Genomic DNA, 25,241 nt, shown 5'->3' with positions numbered 1-25,241 from the left:
TCGCTGTCAGAAAGCATCTTGAGGATCAGAAAGGATAGGAATGTTAAATTCTGCCAGACTGTGAAAAACAGACAAATTTCACTGGCTTGTTATTATAAAACTAAGCAGGTCTCCTCTCAATTGGAGTATGAGTAATTCATGGCCTCTGCTCTAGTAGCATAAATATGTCTTAAATACTCAAGCAATAAAATCACTTTAAAAAATCTAGACACTATTCTAATATGACAATAATATAGAACCAATTATGCCATTATTAGAAATAAAATTATGAACCTGGGAAGGCAGCTCAGTCAGTAAAGAGTTTGCCCCTCATGAGGACCTAAGTTTGATCTCCAGCATCTATGTGAAAACCCAGGTATGGTTGCACAGACTTGTGATCCCAGCATTGGGAAGGTGGTTGCAGGTAGACGGATCCCTGGTGCTCACTGGTCAGTCAGCCTAACTTCCTAGCGAGCGACTAGAAATTTTTACAAAGTCCTATTGCTAATATCTCTGGTTCATAAATGAAGAAACATAAGCAGTTATATAATGTGCCTAAAGTTAGAGCAGGCAGGGGCTCGAAAAATGGCTCAGCAATTAAGAGCACTTGCTCTTTCAGAAGTCCTCGGTTTGGTTCCCAGAATTCACACAGTGATTCACAACCATCTGTATCTCCAGTTCCAGGGGATCCAACACCCTCTTCTGATCTCCAAGGTGTGCATACATACACACAGACAAAACATTCATACTCATAAAATAAATCTTAAAAGTAAAATAAAAATAAACTTATAGCAGGTAGCAAGTGTGGAATGGATCCAAGCACTACTAATTTACATGACACACTTTTAAATTACCTGGAATTAGTATAGGTTTAAATCACCATAACCTATCCATCACAAATATCAAATTTCTTCCTCAATCTTGGGCTATTCCACTGATAAATTCTGCTTCTGTCCTATCATGAGGGAGTCAACACTGCTATTTAGTTATAACACACACAATTTACTACCAACAAATGACTGGCACATTATAATTTCACTGAGGGCAAGAATTTTTCCTCACTTCTACAATCAGTTTTCTAATGACCAGACATACTCTTCCTTTTATCAAAGAGAAACTCAAATTGGAAAACAGAAATCAAGCAAAAAGAGCTCATTTATTAACAATTTGCCCTTTACTGAAAAAAAAAAATCACATGGTTGGGTTTAGAATAAGTAGGGAGAGGCAATTATCTTGAAAACTAGAAGGAATATGGTAACAGCGAACTAAAAATAGTGTTACATCTCTGTTAAAGACTGAAATATCAAAAGACGAAAAGAGAATATTCTATCTCTGATTCATGGGAAGGGAGAACTCATCTAAAAAGAGAAGCCAAGAACTTTGATATTAAACACTAATTTGTCACACACACACACAAAAAGATAAAATGGAAGACACAGAATGCACAGAATTTAAATGAAAACTTAATATTTCAACAATTTTATTAATAATAACAAATAGATGAAATCACTTTAACAGTATATTTTATTCAAACATATCTAAATTATCATATTACAGATAATCAATATAAAATTTAGTATTTAGTATTTTAAGTACTGAATTTTTGAAATTTGATGTTTATTTTATATTTACTCATCACAAATGAACTAGTTTACCTTTATTTTAGGTTCTTTGATACAGAGTTTCATGTAGTAGAGGCTGGACTTGAACATGTTATGTAGCTAAGGATGAATTTCTAATCCTCCTGCCTCTCTGTCCCAGGTGCTGAGATTACAGGTCAGTGCTACTGTGATTACAGTACTGCATCACCGTACCCAACAAACTAGTCACATGTGCACACAGTCCAGGGTCACAGTTTAGAAGGAAAGGTTTAACGAGGGAATAAAAAGGCAAACAAGCATCATATCTTCTGCACACTAGTGGATGTAATATAATGAAACAGTTTCCAACAGCCATCTCTTTCCTCAAGTCAGAAAAGCAATTAAATTGTTTATTATTTGAGAAGAGAACAGATTTTCTTTTCATTTAAGTCCATAATCTAGGTCTTTACATAAAAACTACCTTATCTTTTGTAACTTATCATAAATTTTATTCTATTTTTTGTAGCACAAGAAATCAAACCAAAGACAAGTGAGGCAGTTGCTCTATCACCAAGCTATATTGCTAGCCCTCTTCCTAACTTTTGTATTTTTAAAGTAAAAATTAACATTCCATAAACAATGTATTATTTATGCCTGGAAATATGGCTCAGTGGGTAAGAGTGCTTGCTCAGCAAGAGTACCTGAGTTCAAATCCCTAGCATCCACATAAAAACTGAGCACGGAGTGGGGCATGGTGGCACATGTCCTTAGCTCCAGCACTTTGGAGGCAGAAGCAGGCTGATCTCTGTGAGCTGGAGGCTAGCCTTATCTACAAAGTGAATTCCAGGGCAGCCAGGACTACACAGAGAAACCCTACCTCACAAAACCAAAACCAAACAACAACAACAAAAACTGAGCATGGTAGCATATGCCTATAACCAGAACATTGGGGTGGAGACAAGCAAACACCAGGAGCTTGCTAACCAGCCAACCTAGCATAAACAAGGTACTCGATACAGGCTCAGTAAAAAATCCTATTCCTTAAAATAAGGTGGGAAAGTGAGAAAAGAAGGCAGCTCATGACACATTCTGGCCTTTGCATATGCATACACAAATACACACAGCCCCACACAAAGAATGCATTCACAATCAACACATTTTATACGTGGGGGCTGGAGAGATGATTTAGCAGTTAAAAGCTCTTGCATAAGACCTGGGTTCAATTCCCAGAACCCACATGTGACTTACAACTAGCTCTAATGCTAGTTCTAGGGGATCCAATGCTTTCTTCTGGTCTTTGAGGGCACGAGGCATACAGATGAAAACTCGCAGCCATAATTTTTTTTTTAAAGCTAGGCAGTAGGGGTGCACACTGAAATCCCAGCACTTAGGAGGCAGAAGCAGGCAGATCTCTGTGAGTTCAAGGCTAGTCTGGTCTTCAGAGTGACTTCCAGGATGGCCAAGGATACAGAGAAACCGTCTTGAAAAACAAAAAACAAAAACAAAACAAAAAAATAAATATATATTTAAATATAAGAAAAGACAAAAGAATAGAGTTTATGTATAGTCCCTGCATACAGAAGGCCTCCCTAGCTTGGTTCAAAACCTATAAACCATATAAAATTTTGGGAGTACATACATTTTTTTAAAAAGGTTTATTTTTATTCATGTGTGTGAATGCTTGCCAACATACATACATACATGTATGTGTACTGTTTGTATGCCTGGTATCCACAGAGGCCAGAAGATATCTGATCTCTTGGCATTGGAGTTATAGATGATTGTAAGTTGCCATAAAGATGCTGGAAACTGAAGCAGATTCTCTTTAAGAATACTAAATACTCTTAACCACTCAGTCATCTCTCCAGTCTGGTTTTAATAAATATCATGACAAAGGAAAGCACTATGTGTTCATTTCAATGTTTCCTAGATGTATACTATGTACCCTGCACTGTTCTCAGTGATGAAAAGCAAAATAAAGAGTTTAATTATAAAATGTCTATGGAAAGCAATAACCCAAGAAGAAAGAATTTCCTACTTACAACGTACAGCAGAAATCAATCCTCCTAATATATAACACAGAATCATTACCGGGAAAAATCAATAACAATGTAGTAAAATGAAAGAGTTTGAATAAACAGTTCACCAAAAAGTAAAGATGCCCAATGCATTTCATCTTATTGAGACAATAGCAATTAAACTATACTAAACCTGTATACCAAATTATATCCCCAACCTATGAATGAGGAAACGATGAACTAAGAAACTATTTTACAAAATTTAAAAATTTACAGTAAAATAGATGAGATTAATAAAGACCAGAGAAGAAAACAGTAACATGGATATATATATATATCAGGAAACTGATAATCTATCTGGCAATAATGATCAGAAAAAAAAAAATTAAAATTGGTGTGGTAGCACACACCTACAAACCCAGAACTCAGAAAGTGGAGGGAAGGTCAGGAGTTCATGGTCGCCTCCAGCTATGTATTTATTTTATTTTATGTGTATGAGTTATTTTGACTGCATGCATGTCTGTGTACCAACCACATGCATGCAGTACTCATGGTAGGTAATCAGAAGAGAGCGTCAGATCCCCCTGGCATGGGAATTATATAAAGTTGTTAACTGCCATGTGGGGGCTGGGACTCAAACCACAGCATTCTCAACTATATACAACAGAGTCCAAGGCCAGTCTGAGCTATATGAGAACCTGTCTCAAAGCAAAACATTTAAAACAAAATAAATATTTTAAATAAAACATGTGCTCATTACGGTAGTTAATATGGGATGAGCAGAAGGGAAGCGCCTTCTTCTAGTGAATGTATCAGCAACTCACACTTAATGGGAAACCTTGAAATTTTCCTTATGGCCATAACATAAACAAAAGCAGAATGTTAACTATCACCTTAATTCAACATTTTAACCAGTTCTAAACAGTACAGTAAGGTAAGAAAAATAAATAATGGGGTGACATCTTTATACATCTAAAGACCTAAAGACATGAAAGCAATTGATGCTGTTCTTAGAGAATGTAGAGAATGAAAAGGGAGAAATCATGAAAGAAAAGGGAGAAATCAATAATACCCAAGTAGGAAACAAAAACAGGAAAAGAATGATAATGAAATACAGGAATGCTCTAATGGACAATACAGAGACAGGATAAGGAATGGAAAAAAAACACATAAGGAAATCTAAAAGCACCTCAGCAACTTTGAGAAACATATTTATTGAAATACATCCTGCTAAAAGTTCATGCCTTTAATCAAAGCACTTGGGAGGCAGAAGGATCTCTGTGAGTTGAAGGACAGCCTAGTCTATATAGAGTTCTAAGACAGCCAGGATTACATAACACAACCTGTCACACACACACACATTCACTCAGACCAAGTGTAGTGGCACATGTTTTTGATACAGCACTCAGGAAGCAGAGCTGTGTAAGTTCAAGGTCAACCTGGTCTACACAGTGAGTCCTTATTTAAAAAAAAAAACATTAAATTACATCTACAGGGCTGGAGAGATGGCTTAGCAGTTAAGGGTATGCACTACTATTGCAAAGAGCTGGAATTCAGTTCCTAAAGAGAAATTATGATATCCAATGCATCCATGTCAAGTAGCTCACAACTACCTGTAACTCCCTTAATAATATGTATGAAGTTAGCATCAAATCAATTTATTATATAGATGGTACGTTCTTTAACTAAGGAAGTAAAGGGTTGTTTGTGAAGGGTTGTGTGTTTATCTCATGTATTTCAGGTTCGCCTTGAACTCCTGATTCTCCTGCTTCCACTTCCTGAGTGGATTATAGGCACTAGTCACCATGCCTGACTGGAAGTAAGCTGTAATTTTATACACTGTATAAATAATTTAGCATTGTCCAAAAAGAAGTTTATTTTGGCATATCTGATAGGAATGTCATTGCTTAGTGCAACTGGCCACAAAAAAATGACCAACATGACAGGAAAAATATGGCTGATAGTGTGATTGGAATTCAACCTGGAGAATGAGTTCAACCAACCACGACAATGTAATGAAGACATACTGAGAAAAAAAATATGGTCCCTGCAACTCATGTGAGAGTCCTGGCTACCAAGACTCCGTGTATACTGTACACATGAATACTGGAAGCACAACACATTTGGATGTCACGGGGAAAAACCTACCAGAAGTTCCACGTTGGGAACACTCCTGGACTTTGTTCTACAGGTTCCTTTCCTTGACTGATTTTAATCTATCCTTTCCCCATAATAAACCATTAACCACAAGTATAACAGCATTCAGTAAGTTTTATGTATCCTAACAGATTGTCAAGCCTAAGGGTGGTTTGGGTAACTCTGCTTTTCAAGGTGCAGTTCATGTTTAACAGGGTAGTCTTATGTCCATTATGTCTTCAGAGGTGAGGTAATAATAGAGACAATAAGGCAGATCTGAAATACAGAAAGACAAGAAGCAGAACTGAAGAACTTTCTAGAGACAGGATAAGCTGGTTAGTGAGGCTCACAACAGAGATGTATAGAATCATGTCAGTGTTCAGAATCCATATTTTGAAAAAAATTCATATTTTGCTGATGATATGTCATGGTTTTTCTCCAAAGTTATTCTATCTATTTATTTATTTGCAGTTTGAGTAGATCTATGTAACTTTTAAATCCTCTAGATCGGGGTGACAGTCTCACTTCAAAGCATACCAAAGTGCACATTTTAAATATGAACAGTGCATTATATGGCTATTATTCTTTACTCAACTTTGTTAGAAATAAAATCAAATGGAGAATCAGAAAAAAATACTCTAGATCAATATAAATCAGAATAGTACTAGATTTTTTATAATAAGCTATATTACTGCATTCAGTACTCGGCTCATATATTATATAACCCTTACAACAACTACAAAGAATCAAATAACACTGACGGCAGGGCATAGAGCAATTGTTCTCAACCTATGGGTAGCAACCCCTTTGCAGGTGTTTATGGGTGTGTTGAACAACCCTTTCACAGGGGTTGCCGAAGACACAACAGTAGCAACATAACAGTTATAAAGTATCAACAAAATAATTTTATGGCTGAGGACCACTACAAAGTGAGGAAAAGGATTAAAGGATAGCAGCATTAGGAAGGTTGAGAACCACTGGCATAGAGGCTCACATGTGTAATCTCAGCAGTGAGGAAGCTGAGAGAGGAGGACTGCCATGACTTCAAGGCTACCCATAAACTTACATATGGAGCTCTAAGTCAGCCTGGGCAAGAGAGTGAAACAGAATGAGATGCCAATGAGAAAGTAGGATGCTGTGAGAGGAGAGCAAAGGGGAGGCTGGGGAGGGAACTGACTGACACTGAGAACGATTACTGGGTTCTTATCCTAGTGGCACGTCAGCTTTGATTAGGCATTTCACCTCTCAGGGAACCTATTTCTCAAGTAAATCAAGTGGTTACATATTGAATAGTAAGATTTACTCAAACATCAACAATTCAACATCAAACTTGATTTGCAAATTTTAATTCTTTTCTCCAAACTGATATAAATGTGTAGTAGTATTTCTGCCTTACAGTCTGACACAATGTATATTTTCATTTGAAACAAACTTAATTTTACTCTGTAGATCTGGTGAAATGTTTTTGAAAAAGATGGGAGAATAAGTTAGCTGAGGCTGTAGGCTTTGGGCCTAGCCTCAAAACAGAAGAAAAAAAAGTTCAATCACTAAGACTACACATCAAACCTCCCTGCCCTCCTTCAAAGAACCTCGAAAAATCTGACAATAAGAGTGTGTGATGCACTTATCTACTGTACTTATCAGTGTAACAGGAAGACAGAGAAAGACTCCATGCACAAGTTTACACTGTTCAAAAAACCCCTACTGTTCTGTAAGAAATGGAATGAAAAATAAAATAATTGAGGGCTTGGAATGTAGCTCAATAGTAGAGAGCTTTGCCTAGCATGGAAAGGGCTGTCGGTGTCTTGGCAAAAAGAGGGCGGAAAATAGGGAGACCCAAGAGACAAATAAGCAGATAAATAAAATTAGGGGATTAACTATGGTTTGGAGTAAGGATGGTGGCAGTGGAAGTATTAGAAGTGCTTTGATTTAAATGGAACATGCTAAGTTTAGCTAGCAAGTGAAATAGAAAAACAAAAAATCATTTAGATTGGGGAAACATGTTATTTTTAGTCAGTGAAAACAAATAAGGCATGGGAAAACTAAGAAGAGCTTCCCCAAGATTCTTCATGATCTTAAAGGCAGGGAAAGTCAGGCAGGGTGTCTCACACTTGTAATTCCAGCACTCAAGAGGCACACTATGATTTTAATGCCAGTTTGCTCCACCTAGAGAGTTCCAGGCCAGTCAGGCCTACATAGTGTAACACTGTCTCAAAAGGAAGAAAAAGCAGGTAAGAATTTCCAGAGCTCCAGCACCTGCCAGGTCAGAGTCAATGAGATGACTCAGTGGATAAAGTGCTTGTCACATGAACTGTCAAGAGAGGAGCACGGAAGTTCAAGAATGGAGTCAGAGGAAACTATTCCTACCTGACTTTATTTTATTTAAGTTATTATTATTATTATATTATTATTATTATTGTGTGTATGAGGTGTGTAGGGGAGCTCATGCCATAGTACTTTTTGAGTTGGTTCTCTCTTTCCACCACAAGGGTCCTAAGGATTCAACTCATGTTGTCAGGTTTGGTGGCAAGTTCCTTTACCTACTAAGTCATCTTGCCAGTCCATAGTTTTAATATTTAAAATGCTTTGTACAATTATATTAATAAAGAGCCAAAGTCTTCTATCTTGGCAAAAAGCAACCGAATACGCATTAATCATTGCTCCACTCTTAGCCCTTAAGAGCAACATTCTAAACATCCAGGATACAGCCACCACAACCTTCTGTTTCTAGACAGGAGTCTTATTGCGTATGAGTGGAAGGGGTCAATGAAGAGAAGACAGAGGTCATAGAAGAAAAAAGCTCATTCTAAAAGGCAACATGCTGACCACAAAGTCTGCACTCTAACTTGGTTTCTCAACAGAAGTATTTGGTGGAGATAATTGCTGAACTTTGGACTACTTTTCTGTTCATTCATTTGACATGAATCATTAAATATACCTTGACGTTACTGAAATTTCAACACGACAAATAACAGTAAATCTTTTGTGCTAAGTGTTTTGGTAGTATATGCTTCCATTTTCAACATGGCTTAAGAGAAGAAAAATTAAAACTGAGAAACACAACTAAGAATCACAAAGGAAGGAACAGTAATAAGTAAAAAAACTGAGCCAAGTTGAGAATGTGTTTACCTAGCATGCATGAATATGTTTGCATATAGGTGTGTGTGTATTTGTGTTCAAATGCTGAAACGAGCATCAAAATGCCCCCAACACTAAGAAGTCCAAGCCCGTGAAAAGATGCTGAGTAATAATATTCAGAAGGGAGATGTAAATCAAAACCACAACCAGTCACAATTCAAACCTACTCGACAACTATAATATTTTTAATGGAAAATTCGAAGTGGTGGCAAATATATGAAGAAACTGAAACTCTCATACTTTGCTAATAAGTGATGTGAAATGATGCAGCCACACTGAAAAACACTTTTGTGTGTTTCATCTAAAATGTAAACATAATTATTGTTTGAACCAGCAATTCTACTCCCACTCAAAAGAACTGGAAAGACACTTATATTTACACATCAGTTTGTGTTAAGGAAACTATGCTTACCAAACAGTATGCAATCTTAGTATAAGTGCCATTATTTACAATTATCAAATAGATGGAAATAACCAAGTATCTATCAATGAACTGATATACAAAATGTGGTAAAGACATAGAACAGAATATTATCTAATTACAAAAAGAAATGACAAATACTGCACTGTGGATGAGCCTTAAAGACACTATACTAAATGAAATTAACCAACCAAACAAATACGGTATAATTCCACTTACAGGAAATACCTGGAATAGGAAAATTCAGACAAAAAGTAGAGTAATGGTTATTAAGGAAAGCAGGGGCTGGGAGGATGGAATAGTTACTGCTTAATGTTCAGAGTTTCATTTTGCAGTGATAAAAGTCTTCTAAAGTAGACAGTGGTGACAGACAACATTGTAACTAATCCTACTAAACTACAAATGAGCAAAGACTCTCTCCCTCTGTGTGTGTGTGCGTGAGAGAGAGAGACAGAGACAGAGACAGAGAGATTGAGACTGATTTAGGGGTATAGTTCAGTGGCAGAATTCTTATCTAGTAGGTACAAGTTCCTGAGTTCAAGTCCCAGTACCATGGACTCACTGAGTCTACGTCCACATGCTTTTAATCCTAGCTCTCAAGAGGCTGAGGAAGGAGGATCAAGAAGTTCAAGACCAGCCTAATCTACAAAACTAGATTCTAATTCAAAACAAACACAACCTTTCTTTCTCCTCTTTTTGCTGAAAGGATCCTTATGTAGCTCAGGTTGCCCAGACTCACTACACTAAGTAGCAAAGGATAACCATGAACTCCTTCTGATCTACTTCCCCCATCTGTTGAGCATTAAGACCACAGGTGTAAGCCACCTAGCCTAATCCCAGAACTTCACGCATGCTAGGCAAGCACTTTAGAAAGAGCCAGAACCCCAGCCCTACATTTCTTTGTCCTAGCTGCTGTGGTGCTAGTTCTGGGACTGCTATTTTCCATATTCCATAAAGTGTTCATTTATGCACAGATGTCTGGTTGGATGGGTTTTCGGATTTTATATTTAAAACATACCCCAGTAACTATGAACAGAAAAAGATAATCAGCTGCAGTTAGTAGGTGTTGGTGGTTCACGTCTGTAATCCTAGCACTTACAAGGCAGGAGTGTTGTGAGTTCAAGGCCAACTCAAAAAACAAACAAAAAACGAGCAAGCAAAAACTGAAAAAAAAAAAATCAAGCACTGTCAAGCATTTCAATATGCATAGAATTCTAGTCTGAGAACTCCATGGCAGAGTACTCCCCTAGTATTCTAGCATGCAAAAGAGGAAGGGGAGGAGGGTTAGTCAGACAAAAGTGGGTCATTCCAAGCCAGGTAAATACCTGCAATTCCAGCATTTGGAGACTAGGGCAGAAGGATTTGAGGGAGTTCAAGTCTACTGTCTCTCACACCCTCCAAAAAAAAAAAAAAAAAAGGACAAATTGTGTATTCCCTGGAACTAAAAAAACACCCTTTTCCACTTAGCACTGTAGTCTAAAACAGATTTATACATTAAACTATAAAGTGTTTATCAGAACAGTCATAAATTCTATTATAAACATAGATAAGGTGACTTAATAAATAAACCAACGCAGTTACAGTAACTCACAGCACTGTGGTTTTGTTTCTAAGAATAGTTAGGTCTCCGTCAGAGCTTATCTTGTAGGAAGAGCATACATGTTTACTTACTCTCCCAAACTGAAAATAGAACATTTGAAAAAAGTATTTTCCTGATTCCTAATTAGACTGCATTTTTTGAAACAAAACCACTCATGCTCTAGTCCCTCCTCACCAGAAAGCATTACTAGCACTGATCTCCTCTGATTCATTTTCATATACTTTCACCTGGAAAGAAGGTTGTGGTTTTGCTTATTACACAGTGGAACTTTAATAACAATTTCTTAGACATATGTAGTGGTCCAATACACATTAACTCTTAATATTCATGAGGCTGAAACAGTAGGATTACTATAAGTTCAAGCCCAGCACAGGCTACACTATGAGAAGATTTCTTGGTAGGTAGGTAGGTAGGTAGGTATGTAGGTAGGTGGAAGGAAGGAAGGAAGGAAGGAAGGAAGGAAGGAAGGAAGGAAGGAAGGAAAAGAGGGAGAGAAAAAGAAAGGGGGGGAGAGAAAAACCAACCAACTAGACAGGCAGGTGTGCACACCTGCAATGCCAGTACTTGGGAAGTAGTAGTAAGATCAAGAGTTCAAGACCATCTGTGTTCTGTGACTTTATAGTATACACACACACACACACACACACACACACACGAAGTCAGCCTGGGCTCTGTGACCCAATCTCAGAAAAATATTATCATATGGATTATAACTGGTCTATCGGGTTGCTCATCTTTTAATAAACACTCCAAAACTGTGCTGCATTTTACACATGTAAACATTAAAACACCAACTTAAGAAACACAGTGAAAAGAACACTGGGCCAGTACTATAGGACCTGGATTCAAGCAGTGCCTTCTAGACACTAAGTTATATAAGTCAAAATATATTTAGGACTTATTTTCTTCTCTGAGAAAACAAGAATACTTACTATTTATTTGAATAATAGTAGGTCTTGAGGGACAAAAACATTAGTTAAGCTATAATCAGCAATCAATGCAAACATAGGTTTTTAATTATTGTTGGTCTAAGTCAGTGGTTCCTAATGTTGTGATCCTTTAATACAATTCCTCATGTGGTGGTGACCCCAACCATAAAATTATTTTCATTGCTATTTCATAACTATAGTTTCGCTAGATATAAATTGTAACGTGATGGTTTTAGGTGAACGCAGTTATAGGGTCGTTTAAGAAGCACTGTTCTGAACTATCTCCTAGTATTTGTTTCTAATAAATCTCAATGTATAGCAAATAAAGTTAAACAATATTATATGCTATTTGATTCTTTCTATAATGTAACTGTTAAGCCTGTAATTCCATTCACTTAGGAGGCTGAGGCAGGCCAGCAAGTTTCAGGACATTCTTTATTGCATAACAAGACTGGATCTCAATACTAAAGATAGATATGGTGCTTCATATTCATAATGCAGCACTTGGAGGGCTGGGGCAGGAGAACTACCACTGAGGTCAAGACCAATTTGGCCTACATAGTGAGTTCTGGGCCAATCTGCACTAAATTATAAGACCCCATTTCACAGTAAGACTTACAGAAAGCATTACTGTTTAACACTAAAGATGTTGATTAAATAATATTTTAATGTATGCTCAAAGTTAAGAGAAAAATACCAAAAACTAAGTCAAAAAGTTGCATTCAAATCTATTCAAAAATTATTTTAAAATTTCATGTATTTTTACTCAAATAGCTAAATTTAAATTTTTAAGAAATCTAAGGTGGGCTATGGTTGTGCCTGCCATCCTAGCACTTGGTGGATAGAGGCAGGAGGAGTCAGACTTCAAGGTCCTCCTCAGTTACAGTCTAAAGCCAACATAGGCCTCATGAGGTACTACCTACAAAAGCAAAAAGAGATTCAGAAAGTAGTTCACAGTTGCATTTATTTCCATTATAACTGCCAAAATGTCTCTGTATACATCTCATCAGAAACAACATAAAGTCTGGGCATGGAAGCTCACACCTGTAAAGCCAGCAATCAGGAGGCAGAGGAGGGCAGATCTCTGTGAGTTTGAAGCTTCTCTACATGGCAAATTCCAGGCCAGGGCTACACAGAAAGACCCTGAGTGGGTAATGTTCCAAAAAACTAAAAACAAAAAACCCTAGTGCTAGGGATGGTATACAGTACCCTTAATAAGTATGTTGAATATGGAAGTCTCCACCACACCCCCCATTCAGGCTATTGCTCTTGGTTACCAACCAGAACTAGGTAATAAGACACTATTGCTGAAGACACCAAACAACTGGTTGCGGGACATACAGAAATCAAGCTACAACTGAGCTGCCTACCTTTCTTTTACTGTGTCAGGAGGTGTTATGCAGGTTATCAGAAGAGAAAGAAAGTCTTCCTCTGCTGTGGATCCTGTAAGGTTTAATATCAACCTTACAGCTAAGATGTGCCCACTGGTTCAATAGTGGCATTGCTGTTGTCTTAGGGTTACTATTGCTATAAGCAAACTGGGGAGGAAAGGGTTTTAGCTTATGTTTCCAAATCACTGTTCACCACTGAAAGAAGACAGGACAGGAACTCAAACAGGGAAGGAACCTGGAGGCAGAAGCAGATTCAGAGGCCATGGAACATGACATGGCTGCTGCACCCATTACTCACAGAAGCAATGCCACAAGACCTGCATAAGGCCGGGTCCATTAACATTCCATCATGGATTTGGAAGGGACTCATAAGATCACTCCCAAGTGAGCTATAGAAATGGTTGCTAGGGTTGGGGAAGTCATATTCCTCAGTGGTGCAACCCCTGGCTAGCAGCCTTTACTCAAGTAAATAACCATCCATCTAAGCTCAAGCAGACACCCTAATTAAAATTTTCCACAAAAGGGGAAAAAGGACTACACAAAAAAAGGACTACAAAAAAGGAGGAAGAAGAGGTTCACTGGGAAGAAATAAAAAGAGTAAATAAAAGGGGAGGGGATGGAAATATCAAAGTATATTACATATATATAAGAAATAGAATTCTTTTTTTGGATTTTCGAGACAGGGTTTCTCCATAGTTTTTGGTGTCTGTCCTGGAACTAGCTCTTGTAGATCAGGCTGGCCTCGAACTCACAGAGATCTGCCTATCTCTGCTGGGATTAAAGGCGTGCACCACCACTGCCAGGCAAGATATTGAAATTTTAAATCAAGAAATAACATTGTAAAAAAAAAGAAACAGGGCATACATAAATGCACAAACCGTGGCGGTGCATGCCACCTTTAATTTCAGCACTTGGGAGGCTCCACTCCATGAGTTCAAGGTCAGCCTGGTCTACAAAGTGAGTTCCAGGATAGCCAGGTATATACAGAGGGACCCTGTCTCAAAACAACAACAAAAGCAAGCAAGCAAGCAAACATACAAAACTGTGACTCCCACATATGCAAGAAAAACTAAGAGGTTTCTTTTAGCCTCGACCACAATCCTATGAATAACGTACAAGACATCTATCTGGAGCAGTATTCCCAAGTGAAACCATGATTCCCACTAAAAAAAAAACATTGTATATGAATGCTATCAAATAAATACCAGAATTATTGAGACTTTTCTCAATTACCTTACTTTTACCCATCCTGCCCTCATTAATAGAGAGAACTCATTCTGTAAGCCTCAATTTGAGCAGTCTTCTCATCAGACCCCACTCATCCCTTCATCTCCCCACCCTGATCACATCCTTCTTAGCAGCTGAATCCACCACTGTCCTTATAACTTATAAGCGTTAGAACTTGTTAAACTGTCTGCCCAGGGAGAACAGACAACAACTTCTTTCTACCTTCTCTCCTCTCCTCATTCCCCAGTTTCTTAGGGTGGGTTTGTGGCCCAACTCAGTTACAACTATCAAATTAAACCACCAAACTAAAGCAGATATGACTCAGTGGTAGAGCCTTGTTTAGGCCCTGGGTTCAGTCCCTAGTACTGGGGAGGTGGACTGTTGAGATTAAACAAATCACCAAATTCTGTAAATGCAGCATACTAAAACACCTTCATCATTTGCTTGTCTTAAATTTCTTTTGGGAATATGATTAATTAGTAAAAAAGATTAAGTTGTCTTATCAAAGCAAGATAAATTTCAACTTATTCTGAAAGTACTGAGAACCAAACTCAGGGCCTTGTGGTAAGCAAGCACTAACTCTTAGCTACATGCCCAGCTCACAAAACTTTGTCATTTTGCTTTGTTTTTGTCTTTGGAAACAGGGTCTCCTGTAGCTCAGGCTCATCTCTCCTAGTGCATTGCTAAAGCATTTTAAGAACGTGCTTTGCACCTCTCCTGATCTCAGGGGTTGGTCTGATGCTCTGATAAGAACTCTGAGCTCTTAGAAATCAGACTCTCATGAGGTACAAATTTACTAATTAAATGTGCTACTTATTACATTCAAAACAATGTGCCAGTCTTACTTCTGGGCACAGAAATATACACAGCAACATTAAACTGAATGGAAAACTTGGAGCGCTAAATAGAAGAAGCAACAAAGAACCATACACTCAATACACAGCTGATTACAGAAAGTTGTTTTTAAAATCCTGAAAGCAAATATGCCCAACTTTAAGCTCTCTGAAATCGAAAAAAGACTGAGACCATTAAAGTATGACTGCAAATTAAATTGCAAGCAACATGGACACAAAACAAATTATAACAGAAAATTTCCTATTATTATTATTTATTGACAGTGTCTCACTAGGTAGCCTAGGCTGGCCTTAAATTTGACCCTCCTACCACAGCTCTGTGGTACAGGCAAGCACTGCAAATTACAGAATGCACCACCATGCCCAAGACAACAGACGTTTTCCCAAAACAAACTGCTTTTGAATTAAGTTAGCCAACGCAGACGGAATTTGTGGAAGCTCTGTTTATATTTTGTACCTACGTTAAAATCACTTTGGAACTACGTTTGAGTTAACAAATATCTCTATATCGATCACAGTGCTTTTCAGTGCTCAAAACACTGACTGTCAAACCCGCAGACGGCTACAAAGATTTGAAAATTTCAACCAAGGCACTTCAGTGTGGTTTGTAACCTTGCATGATCACACCGACTCCAACGCCGGCGCGGCTGCTGAACAGTTTCTCGTGAAGACCGAACCATCATCAGGGAGGCAAGAGTACAAAGTCTTCCTTGGAATCAGTGTTCCAGGACCTCTGTGCAGCCTCTCCTCCCGGATGCTACTGCACCAACACTCTAAGGCTAGCTTTTTTTTTTTTCCCTGTCCTTGTGGCTTGTGATGAGCCCATGCATTCAATAATTTTCCCCAAGGCAGTTTTCCTCCTGACACCCACCTAGAAAGATTTTGGGCTACCTCTTTAACAAGTAATCTCGTTCAAACAGGGAAGTTTCCTTCAAAAACGTACTGTCTAAAATAAAAGGACAATAACTAGAACTTCGTCTTCTATCAGGACAACACAGGGAAAGCACTCCCCTCCACTTCTATTATTTCTTGTTCGCAGTCACTCAGGAAGAGTTAAATATTCTTACTCTAATGCCTTCCCAGAAAGACGATGCGTTAAATACACATAAATATTATTGCATTCCCAAAGCAAGTAGGTCCTGGAGTTTTGTTTTAAGGTAAGGAGGTGAAGGATCCCAGGAGAAGAAAAAGAACCACCCGAGGCTCCAAAGACAGAGCTGGGCGAGGAGGAAGAGGCCATAGCAGAAGTTCAAGCGACTCTCCAGAAAAGTCCGGAGCGGAGACTGAGACCCGCCGCCGCAGCTCCCTCACTGTCCCGGGGACCGTAGGGTGGCTTCCCCTCCCCATGAGGGACAGCGGCGCCCGGCGGCTCTGCGACAAAGGGGCCTGGCGCGGGGCGCTGGCGACCGCCGGGTGGGGGACGGGGCCCCGAGGAACGAGCCAGAGAGGATGGAGCGACCAAGGGGCACCGCGGCCGCGGTCCCTCCCCTCTGGTCCCTCGGCGGCCGCACAGCGCCAGGCCTGGCTCCACACGCACCCGCCGCCCCTCACCTCACGCCGCGGGAGCTTAGGTCTCCACCGCAACCCGAGCCTTAGCGCCTTCCAAGGTCCAAGCCATGTTTTGCCCCCGCCTCAGCTGGCTCAGCCGGCCGCCGAGGAGAGCTTCGACTGACTCCTCGGCCAGGCGAGCACCGCACGTCACTTCCGATGGTACAAGCACCGCCCCCGGGCTTGGGCGCCTGACGATTGGCTGGCGCAGACGGCCTACCTGGGGCGGTGGGCGGGGCACAGGCGGGGCCGTAAGGCAGCGGCAGGGAGGTTGCGGGCTGGACTGGTTGCCCCGGGGAGTGGGTGTAAAGTCGCGGCCTGGGGCCTCTCTGGTTTCTGGGACCCCCTGGCCCGCCTCGGACTCCCAGGCGCCCTTTGTTCCCGGGTCCTCTCTCAGCCCTGCGCACCGACGACCTCTGGCCTGAGGCTGCGGGCTTTGAGATCTTGGCCCCAGGCCGCCCGGAGATGAGTTTGGATTGGAAGATAGAAGTAAACAGTCAAGGCGAAATCTTTCATTCCCTCCAGCATTCATCGCGGACTTTCAGGTGCTTCGAAGTTTGTAATTAGCAGCTCGTCACGTGGGTCCCGTAAAGGGCTGAACGTGTGCGGCGTCCTCACGTCGCTCTTTGCTGACAAGCTTGCGCGGGCCAGGTGAGGAAGGCAGCCTGGTAATAACAGCGCTCGGTCAGACAGCACACCCAGGCCCCGAAGTAATCATACCTTTCTCGTGAGCACCGAATGGAATTGTGCTTGTAAAGCGTTTAGTCCTCTGCTGTCTGGTTCAAAAGTGAAGCAGATGGGAAAATTATTCCCGTTTTACGGATTGCAAAAGAGGACGGACAGCCGGTAACCATTGAGAAGGATGGCAAAAGAAACTGGATTTGGCTTTTGGAATTTAGAAGCTTATTCCCAACATTTTCTCCTTACCTATAGTAGGAAACGGGAGATCTCTGATCTGTTCTTTTCAATAAACATGCCTGCACTTCTGGAGTTTGGATGAAGTTCTACATTAAGGGGAAGGAAGCCAAGATAGAGAATGTGGCATCTTACTGTAGTCCAAGCTGAGTCTAAGGCAGGAGATTACTTAAGCTCAGCAGTTCGGAACCTGTCTCAAAAAAATTAGAAATAGGACTGAGACCAGCTCCGTGGTAGTGCACCTAACTAGCATGTGTGAGGTCTAGGTTCAATCTCTAGTACCAACTAAGCAAAGCAGAAGGCTATTCCATGGGGAAGTCTAGGAGGATCTTATGTCTGTACCACCCTCCCAGCCCCTAGCTGTCCACAAACCCCACCTTCCTCTGTAGACTGGCACTTCCACCAGAAGCTTACACACCCCAGAAGAATGTCCCTCAGGAATCTGCTCAGCTCTACAGCATTGTTCTGCTTTATCTTCCGATCAAAGGAGGAATTTATACACTTGGCAGCTCTTCTTCAAGATTTAAAAGGGTGAGGAAAAGGAATCTTTCAGGACTGGCTTCTTACCTTCTGCTGGGGAATGGAGTGTGCCTTGTGGGAAGATAAAATGACATTTTTATCTCTCTCTTTCTCTCTCTCTCTCTCTTTCTGGAAGGGAAGGAGGGAGAAATTGTTCTTCTGGATTCTGGCAACTGGCCCTGGTCTGAATCAAATCCTTGGTGAAGTTCTGACTTTCTGGTTTATTATGGCTTTTGTGTGGCCTACTGGTAGGCTCTGTCACCTAGGAAGTGCCAATAGACTGAAAAGGCAAAGATTTAGGTGCTTTCCAAAAAAAAAAGGCAGCATTGCAAATTGCTAGGTGTCAAGAAACTGAGCTGGTGGCCCTGGCCCTCTCTTAGCCTTCCTTCTCTGGCTGACAATGGCACCTGATTAAGCCATCTGAACACAGACTTGTGAAAGAAAAGTGCGACCCCCATGCTGCTGTTATTTGAAACCAGTTAGACACTAGCTAGAAGCTACTCCCCCCCCCCCCCCCGCTTCAGTTTTAAGACTCTGGAAAGTAGAAAGTAAATAAAAATTGAGGGGATAGCAATACATTTTAAACTGCTCCAACCTTAACTTCCCACAGAGAATTTTATAGCACCCACAAACTTCTTCCAGTACCAAATGAGAAATGATGAGAAATGGGGAATCTTTCTCTTTGGCCATGTGTGAAAAGAATGGCTGATATTGAACATTTCCTGAAATCAGACCCTGTTCTCAGTGCTTACGGAATCCCTCCCACAAGCTGAATGAAAAGGGTCCATTATTCAATCCTTGAATTATGGTGGAGTACTTTGAGCACCAACTTGCTCAAAGCCACACAGCCATTAAATAAGAAGAGTCCAAACCCAGATCTTACAACATAGCCCGACCTCTTTAACTCACTGTCCTTGAAAATTAACCGAAGAGCTTTAAAAGGCCACTGGTAGCCAGGCGTGGTGGTGTACACCTCAAAGCCCAGCACTCAGCAGACAGAGGCAAAGGGATCACCAAGTTGGAAGTCCCTTTGTCTATCTAGAGAGATTCTGACCAGCTTAGACTGCACAGGAAGACCCTACCTCAAATAAACAAGGCCATTAATAAATAGTTCTGTTGTCTGTTCCTCCCATAATGCCATATTCCAACCGCATAGGAAGATTCCACTGTGGGACTGTACTGCAAAATTTTTAAGCTGTGGCCCCTGCTGGGCAATGGTGACCCACACCTATGATCCTAGTACTTGGGAGATAGAGGCTAAAGGCTAGAGCTCAATGCCTAATACATATATACATAATATATACATATATATACATAATATATATGTATTAGGCTGGGGATGGGGTTAGAGAAATGGCTTAGTGGTTAAGAGCACTGCCTGCTCTTCCAAAGGTCCTGAGTTCAAGTCCCAGCAACCACATGGTGGTTCACAACCACCTGTAATGAGATCTGGTGCCCTTTTCTGGCCTACGAGCATGCAGGCAGGCAGACCACTATATACTTAATAAACCTTTTTTTAAAAATTTATTTATCTATTTATTAAAAATTTCCACCTCCTCCCCGCCTCCCTTTTCCATCCCCCCCCACCTCCCCCTTTCTCTCTAGTCCTAAGAGCAGTCAGGGTTCCCTGCCCCGTGGGAAGTCCAAGGTCCTTCCCCCTCCATCCAGGTCTATAAAGGTGAGCATCCAAACAAACCAGGCTCCCACAAAGTCAGTCCATGCAGTAGAATCAAAACCCAGTGCCTTTGTCCTTGGCTTCTCAGTCAGCCTTCATTGCCAGTCACATTCAGAGTGTCCAGTTTGATCACATGCTCCATCCCTCCCAGTCCAGCTGGCCTTGGTGAGCTCCCATTAGATCAGTCCCACCGTCTCAGTGGGTGGACACACCCCTCGTGGTCCTGACTTCCTTGCTCATGTTCTCCTTCCTTCTGCTCCTCATTTGGACCTTGGGAGCTCAGTCCAGTGCTCCAATGTGGATCTCTGTCTCTATCTCCATCCATCGCCAGATGAAGGTTCTATGGTGATCCCTCTGATGGATCTTCTGCTACAGGATCAGTCACTTAATAAATCTTAAAAAAAAAAAAGGGCTGGGGATGTAACTCAGTGGCATATCACTTGCCTTACATGTACAAGACTCTGGGTTCCAATCCTAGCTCTATTTTTTTTTTTAATTAAGTCTGTACACAGAAATTATCACCCATGGCAAATAACATCGACACAGTAACACTTAGAATATTAAATTTGTAAATAACAAAGGTGTATGCGGTTTGTGGAGGTAATGAAAAATGTTTGCCTTAATTAAAAAAGGGGGGAGGGTTGGGGCTGAGGGAGCATAGGGAGGATATGCTGAGCCCTCACCTTCTATATTATATGTCAAGCACAGCTCTGTGCCGAGGAGACACTGGGCAGCAAGACAGTGTTTCTCTGTCCTCAGAGTTTGGAGTACATGGGGAACGAATACAAAATACCCAATTAAGCAATCATTTCCTCCTAATTGTGATAAGCAATGTGAAGGAAAATTACAGTGTTCTCTGATTTAGCATGGAAAGCAGGAAGGCCTTCTCTAGGAAGTGACATTGGACCAAGTAGAAATTAAGGAGGTTGGGCATGGCAGCACTCACCTGTAATCTCAGCACTCAGAAGATGGAGGCAGGAGAACTAGAGGTTCCCTGCCAGTCTTGAGGACAAAAAAAGACCAGCCTGGGTGACATGGGACCCGATCTCATGTTTTGGTTGTGAGCCTAGTCTTTAACGGCTGGGCCATCTCTCCAGCCTGAGACCCTATCTCAGAAGGTGGGAGGGGAGAGAAAGAAAGTGAAGGAGAACAAAGAGAAATCCACATAGAGGAAACTGTGCAAAGAGCCTGAGAGAGCAAGGTTCAGCAGAGGAACTGAAAGACCAATGTCATTGCTACAGCGGGAATTAGAGGGAAATGACGTTTCCCTGGTGAGACAGACAGGCAAGCATCTCATGCTGGAGCTCAAAGACAGTGTTAAAATTTTAGGTCTTGTCAAATGGTGGTACACACCTGTAATCCCAGCACGCGAGAAGTGGACGCAGAAGGCTCAGGAGCTAAAGGCCAGCCTGGGTTACTTCCAGCTTTGTCTCAAGACAATCTGGGGACAGAGAGGTGGCTCAGTGGTTAAGCATAGGTATTACTCTTCCAGAAGACTTGAGTTCGGTCCTCTGTACCCGTGTCAGACACTCACAATTGCCCATCAGGCAGCTCACAACTGCCTGTAACTCAAACACCAGATCTGATGCCTTTGGCCTCTTTGTGTATCCCCCCCCCACACACACACACAGCATAGGCTCATGAAGAAACAAAAACAAAACACCATGTAATTTCAAACTTTTAAAAATGAAACAAAAGAGAGGGAGGGGGAGATGGGGAGGGGGAGGAAAAAGGAGGCGGGGAAGAGGTGGAAATTTTTAATAAATAAATAAATAATAAAAAAATAAAAATGAAACAAGATTTAAAAAAAAAGTTAGTTAGGAGTGGTGGCACATGCCTTTACTCTCAACACTAGGGAAGCAGAACCAGGTGGGTCTCGGAGTTTTAAGCCAGCCTGGTCTACATAATGAGTTACCAGTCAACCAGGCATAGTAAGACCCTGTGGATGTGAAGCTTCCAATGATCAGGGTCATATTTTTTGAAGATTTCATAGTGTGGTATGAAAATGCCCTAATCGGGGGCTGGAGAGGATTTAAGTAGCTTACCTTGGAAATTGGGATATCTGTGCTTTGGACTCTACATCTGAGCCAGGGTTTCTGTTTTTTGGAGACAATCGAGTTGGAGAGAGTGACTCAGATGGGTAGCATGGGATGATCATTAATAGAGATCTGTGCAAATAACTTTGGAAGCTCGAGAGGGATACACAGGGAAGATGGAGGTTTGTTAGTTATCTGTGGCCTTCATGTTTGTTTACTCCTGAATTTAGCAGCTTGAAGGAACAAGCTTTTATATTTCTTTGGGTCAGGAATGTAAATACTGTTCAAACTGGTACCTCAGCTGTCAATCTCATTAAGTGGCTTAAAATGGTGGGAAAACCCTGTTTTGAAAAACCAAAACAAGCAGGGCGGTGACACTTGCCTTTAATCCCAACACTTGGGAGGCAGAGGCAGGCGGATCTCTGTGAGTTTAAGGCCAGCCTGGTCTACAAGAGCTAGTTCCTCTAAACCTCTAAAGATACAGAGAACCCTGTCTCAAAAAAAAAATAGTAGGGGAGATAATATCAAAGTTTATTTCATGAGACAATGAAAAGACCCCTTAAGAGTGCTGGCTCCTCTGGGAGTAAGTTTAAGGCCACTGAACTGTCTAACAAGTTCTAGAAAAGCCGAGGATACATATCAAGATGTTGTCTCAAAAACAACCAGATGTGAGAATAAAACGACATGAAGAAACCAGTATTTTAATGGTATCCCGTCGCTTCTCCTATACTGTATTTATATTACGAGTGGAGAAGCACGGTCCATACTTAAGAGAGGGAGAACACACAAAGGTGGGAAAACCAGGAGGGGACTATGTAGGAATCTCTAGTGTTAGAAATATTTTCTAACGCGAGCTCTCTGCTGATGCAAAATCCCAATCAAGCCAAATCAAAACAAGCCAAATTAAAAAAAATCCAGGCTTAATGGGAGTTCTGCACTCTCGGGAGGCCCCAAGGGGCCGCAAACACAACCACCGGGAGGAAGAAAAAGAGACCACAAGTTCCTCTTTTGGGAGTTCATTTAAATACTCTTGGGAGTGGTCCTGACCCACCCCCCACCCAGGGACCTGGCCTGCTGGAATTTGGAGTCCAGAGTGCTAACTCTCAGGGTCAGGGGGCTAGGATAGATGCAAGGGGCTGGGGCCTAAGCTCCCAACTTAACAACTAGAATTCAAACAGTGTTCTAAACCACTGGGCCGTCTCCCCAATTTCTTCTTTAAGGATATCAGTTTATCTTGACCTCTCTCCACAAAGGTCCTATTCACAAATAAGTATGCATTCTAAGACCTTTAGCATTGCATGTATGAATCTACAAGGGACACAATTCAACTCATAGACTGTATGGCATGAAAAGAGTGGAAAAAAAAATCTGTGATAAATCTTCATTGTCAACTTCACTAGGTCTGAAATCAGCTAAACCAATGGGCATGTCTGTAAGGGATTTTCTCTTTCTTTTTTCTTTTTAAGATTTTGTGTATGTTTTGTCTGCCTGTGTACCAGCTAGCGGTATGCTTGCTGCCTGACCCCCTGGAACTGGAGTTTCAGACGGTTATGAGCTTCCATGTGGGTACCGGGAATGGAATCTGAGCCCTCTGCAAGAACAGCACCTGCTCCTGAGTGCTCAGCCCGCTCTCTAGGCTCTGAAAGGGATTTTTCTTCATTAGGGTATTTGAAGTGGGAAGGCCCACCTTAAACGTGGGCTGCGCCTTCCGACGTCAGCCAGATAAACAGAGGTCCCAGGGGAAATGCTGCATTCTTCCTGCTTGTCTGGTCATTGCCTTCCTGCCGTGCTGGCAAGTTCATCTACCCCGTGCATCTTGCTGCTGAGCACGTGTTCCCTGCTGCTGCCACGGCCATCCTTTGTAGACATTGGAACCCAGCTTCTTCAGCCTTCGGACACGGACTGAAGACCAGTGTCTCTTCAGGAATCCTCTTGGCTTTCAGCATTAGATTGGGACCGCTGAAGCATCCAGTGTCTCAGCCTCCCCAATATATTGTTAGACTGCCCAAACCACATCATTTAAGCCAACCTAATAATCATCTTTTATTTTAAAAGTTTTAGGAAACATTTTTTATACTGTGTGGTATATATTTGTGCCCACACATGTATGGTGCATGTGTGGACATCAGAGAACAATGTGTGGGTCCTGGAGTTCAATCTCAGGTTATCAAGCTTGGTAGCAAGTGCCTTTTCCTAATGATTCATCTCATCGGCTCAAATCCCCCTTTTCACATATTATATGTTATATAGGATAAATGTATTCTATTGATTTTGTTCATCTAGAAAACCCTAATAGACAAATTAAATGTTTGTCAACAGGGAAATGGATTGAATCTGCTATGAAATAGAATAATATGACATAATGTTAAAAGATGCGCTTCTCAGGCTGGTGAGATGGCTTTCTCGGGGAAAGATGCTTGCAGCACAAGTCTAAAGATTGGAGTTGGAACCCTGAAACCCGTGTAAAGGGAGGGAGAGAAATGGATCCACAAAAGTTATCTGACTTTGCGCACACACACACACACACACACACACACACATATTTTAAAATTTTAAAGTCTGGGAGCTTAGTAATTGGGGATGAAGTATATTTAGATTACAGTGGACATGTTTGGCTACAAGCTCACTGATCAACAAAAATGAAGATTAAAAAACACAAACAGTACAGGACTCTTGTGTGATACAAAGTTGCAGTGGGATTTTTATCAGACCTTCAAGGACTTGAGTCCAGGAGTTTCCAACAAAGTCTCCCTGTTAAATTCAGTAATTGTTGACCGAGGGCTGGAGCTGTGAGCTGTTGGTAGAGGGCTTGTGTTCCTAGCATGCACAAAACCCTAGTGGGTTAGTCCCCAGCACCCCATACACTAGGATGGTGGCATACTCCTGGAAACCTAGCCCATACTCACACACACACACATCAACGCATCATATACACATACATAGAATTATAAAACCTGAAAAGAAAAATTGAGTTCTACTTTCCAGAAGAGGAGGAACATCCAAGTCAGCTGGAGGCAAGGATGGGGCAAGCAGGAGTCTAGAGGAAGTACCCTGGGCAAGGGGTCGAGTGGACAGGAAGAGATGTAGACTGTTGCACCAGGCAGAGGGAATACATTTGGAATTGCCTCTATTAAAGTATTTGCAATAGGAGATGGAGAGATGACGCAGCGGCTAAGAGTACTTGTTCTTTCAGAGGACCCTGGTTTGGTTTCCAACACCAATGTAGAGGCTCACAGCTATCCATAGCTTCGGTTCCAGGGGATCTTCTAACTTCC

The 25,241-nt window shown here is 41.2% G+C and overlaps 1 protein-coding gene across 1 annotated transcript in view; it reads right to left on the bottom strand.

The window, feature by feature from the left end:
• Nucleotides 1-16,981, bottom strand: part of Pik3c2a (phosphatidylinositol-4-phosphate 3-kinase catalytic subunit type 2 alpha) — a 109,870-nt gene extending 92,889 nt beyond the window's left edge. The window contains exon 1 of the mRNA XM_048460528.3: nucleotides 16,825-16,981. The gene's annotated coding sequence lies outside the window, so the exon portion shown is untranslated. The remainder of the gene's footprint in view (nucleotides 1-16,824) is intronic.
• Nucleotides 16,982-25,241: the final 8,260 nt, after the last annotated feature.

This window comes from Myodes glareolus, chromosome 7 (genome assembly GCF_982192425.1).
Source record: "Myodes glareolus chromosome 7, mMyoGla1.1, whole genome shotgun sequence".
Lineage (NCBI taxonomy): Eukaryota > Metazoa > Chordata > Mammalia > Rodentia > Cricetidae > Myodes > Myodes glareolus.
This window is presented reverse-complemented; position numbering and strand designations above follow the sequence as displayed.